The 7,854-nt window shown below is 44.6% G+C and overlaps 1 pseudogene; it reads right to left on the bottom strand.

Moving 5' to 3' along the window:
* Positions 1–6,992: 6,992 nt before the first annotated feature.
* Positions 6,993–7,854, bottom strand: part of LOC102894679 — a 2,586-nt pseudogene continuing 1,724 nt past the window's right edge.

Raw genomic sequence — 7,854 nt, 5'->3', positions numbered from 1 at the left:
CCCGGCCCCCCGCGGAGCCGGGGCCCGCCCCAGCGCCGGCTTTATCCCGGAATAACCTGTTGGAGGCAGCTACCGGTGCCCCCAGGCCCCTCCAGGCTCTCCAAGCCCTGGGCTCGCGCTAGCCTCCGTCAGGACCCCTCTCCCTTGCCAAGGGTCGAGTCCTGGCCACCCCTTCCCCCAAGAGTTTCAACGGCGCTAACCGTCCGCAAATGGGCGGGCGGGCCCCTGACACGCAGTTGCTCAGGTAACCCAGGCCTGCGGCGGCAGCGACGACAGCGGCAGTAGCTGCCCTGCTGGGATCTACGAGCCTCAATGCTGCTCCGCTCGCAACAGCTCTAGAGTTGGGCTGGACAGAGGCCCGCGACACAAAGATTGCCGCCCTGGGCTTCTTGAGGCGACAACTGTCCGGCCCGATTCGGCCCAGGGCGCTCTCCCAGCCCCCATTCGGAGCCGGCTTCCCAGGCTCCGCCCCCCGCCGCGCCTCGCAGCGAATCGATTTCTGCCTCTCTGCCACTAAGGAACCCGCGCTCTTTGTCACCCGTGTGCAGCGACCCCTGGTGGGCAAATTTGGGTGCTGCACACAGAACACGAGCTTCTGGAAGGCCCTGCCCCTTTGCAGAGGGTTGGGAAACCGAGCGAGGACCCGGCTTGGGGGAAGCCCATTAGGGACTGCTAGTATTTTCAGAGGAAATGATGCTAGAACACAAAATGAAACGTCTAAACTATTAAAGGTAAAATTGCCCTACACATCTACTAAGTGTCGGCCAGCGGGTCCAATCGGCCTTCCATACACCCGCTTCCCGCCTCATCCAAGCTAGGTAGGATGCCCTCCCTTAATTTTCAGTCTGTTTTCCTACCTGCCTCTCAAATCCCCTCCCCTTTGAGGTTTTTGCGGGTAGAGCCTGTAGCTGGTTCCTCCCCGCATCTCACTCTCCTCCCTGCTTTCTGTGTAGTTCGGAGGAGGTGTTGAGAATGAGTGCCCCAATGAAGAGAGAGCCGCGCCTGGGCCTCCTTCAACAGAGCCTGCACTTCCTGTTCTTTTGTCAAGTATGCTGTCAACAGATCTTTACTGAAACCTGCTCTGTGCCCTACCCTGTCCTTGGCAGTGGAGGCAGGAGAAGGGATTAGGCCCAGTCCCTCCTCTGACTGACAGTGCTAAGCCAGCTACCTGTTCTGATTAAGCCCTCGGAACCAGGAACACGGATTTGCCCAACAGCTGCCTGGCTTAAGGGTCAGGCTGTTGATATAAAAATACACATCTAACGTCATCTACTACACTCTTCCCACTCTCTTGATAAGCTCTAGTCGCACTAGGCTCTGTTAAGTTCCTCAAGCATATAGAAACTTAGTCACCTCACAACCTTTGTATCTGGTGTTGCTTCTGCCTGAAACACTCTTCTCTCCCAGTTCCCCATATAGCTGGTTTCTCATTCTTCCATATATATATAGTTCAAGGTCTTATCTTCAGAAACTCTTACTCTGACCACCCGCTCTGATCCAGAATTGGACCATACACATGTCTGCCTCCTCCCACCCCATAGGATTGTGAGTTTTCAGAGGTCAGGGGCTAGGCCTCATTTATCTCTGGGAAAAGAGGATCCATTCATAGGCACTGCACATAATAAGTTGACAAGAGTTAATTCACTCAAATACTAACAACTATGTGCGGGGAAATTGGCCAGAGCAGAAAATGAGCCCCTAACCTAGGTTCTAGTAGACTTATATTCTCTGAACCAAGGATCTTAAACTCAAATGGCAAAGTGGGCAGATAGGTAATTCAATTGAGAGAAGTAGGTGGAAATAATAGGGAGTGATGAGGACTGTAGCACATTGCAGAGCAGGCAGGAAAGTGGACTCAGTATTGATGGATCATCTTTACAAGAAGATGGAAAACTGGACTTTTATATGACGTGTCCCTTTTTTTAGTATTAGCAACTAATTTTTAAAAGTGTAAAACCCTGTATAGGCCACACAAAACACATCGGCAGATTAAATTAATCATTCAGACTGGTAGTCATTTCTGCATAAGCCAAACTGCCTGCCTGTTTATTCATTTGTCTAAGAGAACATACAAAAAAGTAAAGTAAAGCATACTAAACACAACTTCCTTTAAACTCAACTGCATCATTTCTCTTAGTTACCACATGATTTCTTTGGAAGTATGAGCATATGACCCATTTGGTACAATGAGCCTAGGTCTTGGAGGCAGGAAGTGAGTGTCTGTTACCATTTCATACCAAGACCTTGAACCTTTCAGAGCCTGTTGCATTTCCTGTGAGGCTAAAATGGTTTCAGGAAACTAATAGAATTAACATATGATCAAGTTATTCCACTTCTGGGTATATACACCAAAAAATTAAAAGCAGGGTCTCAAAGAGATATTTGTACACCAATGTTCATAGCAGCACTATTCACAATAGCCAAAAGGTGGAAGCAACCCAAGTTTCCATAAACAGATGAATGGATTTTTTAAAAAAAAATGTGTATATACAACGAAATATTATTCAGCCTTTAAAAAGAAGGAAGTTCTATATGCTATTATATGGATGAACTTTGAGAACATTATGCTACATGAAATAATTTGGTCACAAAAGGCAAACACTATATGATTACACTAAATGAGATCCCTAGAGTAGTAAAATTCATAGAGACAGAAAGTAAGATAGTAGTTGCCAGGGGCTAGGGGGAGAGGAGGATAGGGGATTGTTTAATCGATATAGTTTCAGTTTTGCATGATGCAAGAATTCTAGAGATTAGTTGTAAAATAATGTGAATATATCTAACATGACTGAACTGGACACTCAAAAATGGTTAAGATAGTAAATTTTATGTTATGTTATGTTATCTTATCGCAATTAAAAATAACATAGTGTCTGGGAGCCAAAGCCATAGCCTGGACAATAGGAGGAACATTCTGGTCTCTTCTCTGCCTCCAAGATCATAATGTGACATTAGAAAATTTGGTTCCTGTCTGGATCTCAGCCTCTCCAACTATAGGATGTGTATATACCAAATTATTGATCCAGTTCAGCTGTAATATTCTACAAGATAGGATAATCCTAAAACCTCATGGATCTTCCTGGATCAAAAGCTGTGACTCTCCCCTCAGTAGTCCCTATATTTGGTCCTTATGTGAGTGTAGCCTCTGCAAGAAGATAGCATTTTATTTTTCATCTCTGTCTTTTATTAAACCTATACAACAAGCCTTTACCATGTGCCAGGTGTATCTCCCTTGAATCATGATCAGGGCTTTGTTTAATGGATATAATATTCTAACTGATATTCTGCAGATGTTGGTTAAATCAAATTGAATGAACAATTCTTATGCCTCTATTCCACAATTTGCAAAAGCTTTCATATCTATTATCTCCTCCTTCACAAGAGTTCTGCTAGATAAGACAGAGGCTATAGTCATTTTACAGAGGAGGAAACAGGCTGAGGAGATAAAGTGGCAACCACATCAAGCTCTCTTTCTCCTCTGGAATTTCCTCTCCATCTTTCAACTCTCAGCTTAAGTGAAATAAAAGCATCCATGCTCTGATTAATAATGACAGCCTAGCATGAACCTAAAGTTATGATTAGTTAAAATAGAAAGGGAGAGAGCGAGTGAGCACCAGTTCAAAAGCCACCCCTCCCTTCCTTTGGCACCTTCTCTGACTTGCCCCGTCTCTCCAGTCTTCTGCTATGCTTTAGAGTACTTATATAACTGGATTGTGATTATATAATAGGTGTCTATCTTCCCCCATTAGCCCCTGAGCTCATCAAGGACTGCATTTCCTTCATCTTTATATTCTCCCAGGCTAGAACTTTACCCAGTACATAGCTGGTACTTAATAAAAATGAATGAATGAGTGAATGAATGATGTGTGTTCTATACAGCAGCCTAACTGTTCTTCTACACCATAGGCATTCTGGTTATCAAGAGCTTTCATTTAGAAAGTGAGAGAATCTTCCGTAGACGTGTAATAGAGTCCTAAATCTCTTGCTCAGAAGAATTTTGGATTCCTTGAGTTTGGGTTTTGATATCAGTGGAGCTCCCTGGTGTCCAAACATGGCAAGTACAGCTATCACTGAGAAGCTGCCCAGAATCTGGCTGGATAGGGAATGAGGAGATCTTGGCTTCTAACAACTCTTGCCAGGCTAGTTTCACAAAGAGAATCATCTCCCCTGCCAGAATCAGTTTCAGAATCTTTCTGCCAATGTTCGCTCATTCATTTAACATCTACTGAATTCATGTTCGTAATAACCCAGTTCCTACTCTCAAAGAGCTCTGGTTTGGGGGAAAATATATATATGAAGAACAACTAGTACTTGTTGATAATGTCTTGAGAGGAACTGGTGCAGGGGCAGCTGATGGAGCACAGAAGAGGAACAAGTAACTGCCTAAAGCAATCACAGAGGCTGTGCAGAGGCACGCAGATGGGGTGAGGGTAAGGAGTTCTGGAATTAGACTGCCTAGATTCACATCCTGGCTTTGCTGTGTGACTCTGGGCAAACTGAGTTGCTCCTGAACACACCAAGGTTGAAGAAGGAGGAATCTCCCAGAGAGGATTATGCCAGATGACCTGAGTACCACCCAGTTTAGAGAACGTCAAAGATGCAAAGGTTGTCCTGAAGGCAAACAGAACCACTATTGTTCTGCCTGCCTGGGAGACCAGGGACCTCCTGGAGAATAGGGCAGGCCCTTGGTCCGCCCCCCCCACCCCCCGCCCCAACTCCATCCAGTTAGTTCCTCAGAGGGAATCAGGAATAATGGATTGGAGGACATGACTCTAGAATTTAGTTTCATTTGTACCCTGTTCGTTCCCTCTATCTCCTGTCTTTCCCATCACCTTCCCATGGCACAAAAAAACTTCAAGCCGTCTTCGGAGGTAGCAATGAAGGGAGACTCCCACTTCCACTCCTCAGGCAGACAGAGAGAAAAAGAGCAAGGAATCAAGAGGAGCCCCAAGGAGGTTGAATCCCTGGAGCCACATCAGAGACAAAGATTTAGGGTTAGCCTCAAGAGGCTAGGACTGGGACTGAGCAGAAGACTCTTCCTTGTGGGCCACTGGTGAGCTATAGGAACTGGAGCTCAGGGATGACTAGGCTGGGAAGACCCATTCAGAAGCCACCAAGGCAGAGGTGAGATCAGTTCAGGGCCCTTCTCTACCTCCTCTTCTGTCTCTACCCTACTCTTTTAGAGGAACCCAATCAGCTTTAGCATTTCGACCTTGAGAAAGGGAAGAATTGGTCAGGGGGAAAAATCTGATAACATCATAGGCATGTGGAAAAATTAATGTTTATTTGTTGTATCCTGGGCAATCTGCTAGATGCCACACTTATATTATCTCATTTAATCCTCACAATCCCACAAAGCACATGGTATTGTCATGCTCATTTTAAAATGAAACTAAATGGCTCCATTATGTGCTCTTATAGCACTCTGTAATTTTGTATGATTACCTGTTTAAGATGTAGTTCCCTTGCTAGTTACATCAGGATAGGGACTTGTCTATGTTTTTACCACTGCATCATTGGTATGATACTATACTTGGCTCAGAAAAGATTTTCAATATATATGTGTTCAAGGAATGAATGAGAGAGGTCACATGACTTGTCAAAGGCCACAATATGTCGTGCAACCAGAATTTAAATTCTGGACTGTCTAGCTCCAGAACCTGTCTGTGATCTCTCTATTATACCCCCAACAAGTACTTTCATATGTTGTCTTATTTCTAAAGGTCCTAGCTTGGTGTTATTGTCTCTCAGCTGCTTATGAGCACAAACCTAGACTACCTGCCACGAACTCACCTATTCAATGATGAAGAACCAGCCCTTCTGGAGTTGTGCCCTCTCCCTACCCTCTTCAGCTCAGCATCCTCCTTCTCCAAAAAGCCTTTGCTCACAGCCCTACTTACCTACTTGTCTCTCTCTCCTCTGGCCTTATTGCCCCTTCCTATATTTGAGCTATAAAAGTGGGTCTAAGTCACCTGGCCTCAGATGGTTTTACATATATTAGTGCTTTATTAAGGCAATTTAATTCCACAGATGTATACTGAAGACAAATGTGTTCTCAGGCCTTCCTGTGCCAGGCCCAGTGGGTAGATACAGAGATGAATCAGACACAACCTCGAAGAACTTATAGTCAGTAAGGCATAGATAGAATTAACTAGAATACAAAGCAAGATGACCTAAATGGTATGAAAGAATTATGAGCCATATGCTACATGCATAAACCTTAGTTACTTAATTATATTCTGAAGAGTGTGTCATAGAAAGTCACAGCTTAAAGGTATCATCTGGTTCAACCCCTTGTTTTCCAGTGGAGGAGTCTGAGACCCAAAGAAGGGTAAGGCCTAGGCTAAAGTCTCACTTGCCAGTCTGGCCTAACCAAGATTAGACTTCAGGTCTTCTGAAGGCCAGCCCAGGGCTCTTTCCTCATCTTCTAGTAGCTTCATGTACAGCAGTCCCATATCCCACCAGACCATGAAATTCTCAAGACCATGTCAAATTCTCCCACTTAAGCAAGCTGAACCAGGGCCAGACTTACCCAAGACCAAGGGCTCAGGAAATGCAGTCTGACCCCAGGCTGCCAGGTTTTTGGTCTATTGCACCTTACGTGCACCCTACTTTACCACTATGAATCTAAAATTGATTTTCAAGAATTTTTTACAGAAAACTTTATCTATCTATCTATCTATCTATCTATCTATTTATTTATTTATTTATTTATTTTAACACCTACAGCACCAGGTCTTCCTAGGTGGTCTCCCATTCAAGTACTAACCAGGCTTCCGAGATCAGACAAGATCCAGCATGTTCAGGGTGGCATGGCCTTAGATCAGAAAACTTTTTTAAAATGAGCTCTTTATCTAGAACACTAGTATATAAATCAGATAAGTCACCCTCTGGTTAAAGAGAAGGGAAGCCAGAGTCCTACTATTTTGCTGCTCTCAAATCCTGGGAAGGGAATTCTAGGAACATATCTCAAAAACCTTTGTTCTGGGACACAATTTTTATTTTTTATTTTTATTTATTTTTTTTTACACTGAAAAATTTTTATATTTAGAATTAGCCAGCTGGACTGAGTTTAGATGATCCCAATTTTGTTGGCAATATCCAAAGCATCATAGTCGGGAGCCAGTGAACATATGCCTTCTTCTTTCCATCAGGCCTGATCAGGGTGTTGACTTTGGCCTCGTCAAAGAGCTTTTTCACAGCCTGTTTGATCTGGTGCTTACTGGCCTTGATATCCACAATGAACACAAGTATATTGATGTCTTCTACCTTCGTCATGCCTGACTCTGCAATCAGGGGGAACTTTATGAAGGCATAGTGTTCAAGCTTGTTTGGGGGTGGGACACTCTTCCGAGGATATTTGGGTTGCCTTCGGAGCAACAGTGTCTTGGGCGGTCGGAAGGTGGGTGATGTGCCTATCTTCTTTTTTTGTGGCTGTGGACGCCTTTCAGCATTGCTTTCTTTGCCTTCAAAGCCTTTGCTTTGGCTTTGGCTTTAGGAGGGGCAGGGGCTTCCTTCTTCGCTTTCCGTGCCATCTTCGTGAAAAGGGTTTGAGACCATTTTTAATGGCTTCATAGAAGCCATTTCAGTATGTGATTCTCCACTGAACTCTGTCTTTTATGGAAACTCACAATCCTTTCTTCATTATCAAATGCCAAGCACCAGCCATGTATTCCCAGTAGGGTATGAAGAAAAATCAGATTTCCCCTTGTATTTCCAACTCTCCTCTCCTCCACAGAGAGGAGGTTTATCCCAAGTGCTGTGGGGAGAGAGAAGAGACCCAAACTCTGTCAGGTGGAGTGCGGGGGTGGGGGGGGCGGGCTGAGGAAGCTTCCCCAGAAGGAATGGAGAATG

Source organism: Pteropus alecto, unplaced genomic scaffold (assembly GCF_000325575.1).
Source record: "Pteropus alecto unplaced genomic scaffold, ASM32557v1 scaffold468, whole genome shotgun sequence".
Taxonomy (NCBI): domain Eukaryota; kingdom Metazoa; phylum Chordata; class Mammalia; order Chiroptera; family Pteropodidae; genus Pteropus; species Pteropus alecto.
This window is presented reverse-complemented; position numbering and strand designations above follow the sequence as displayed.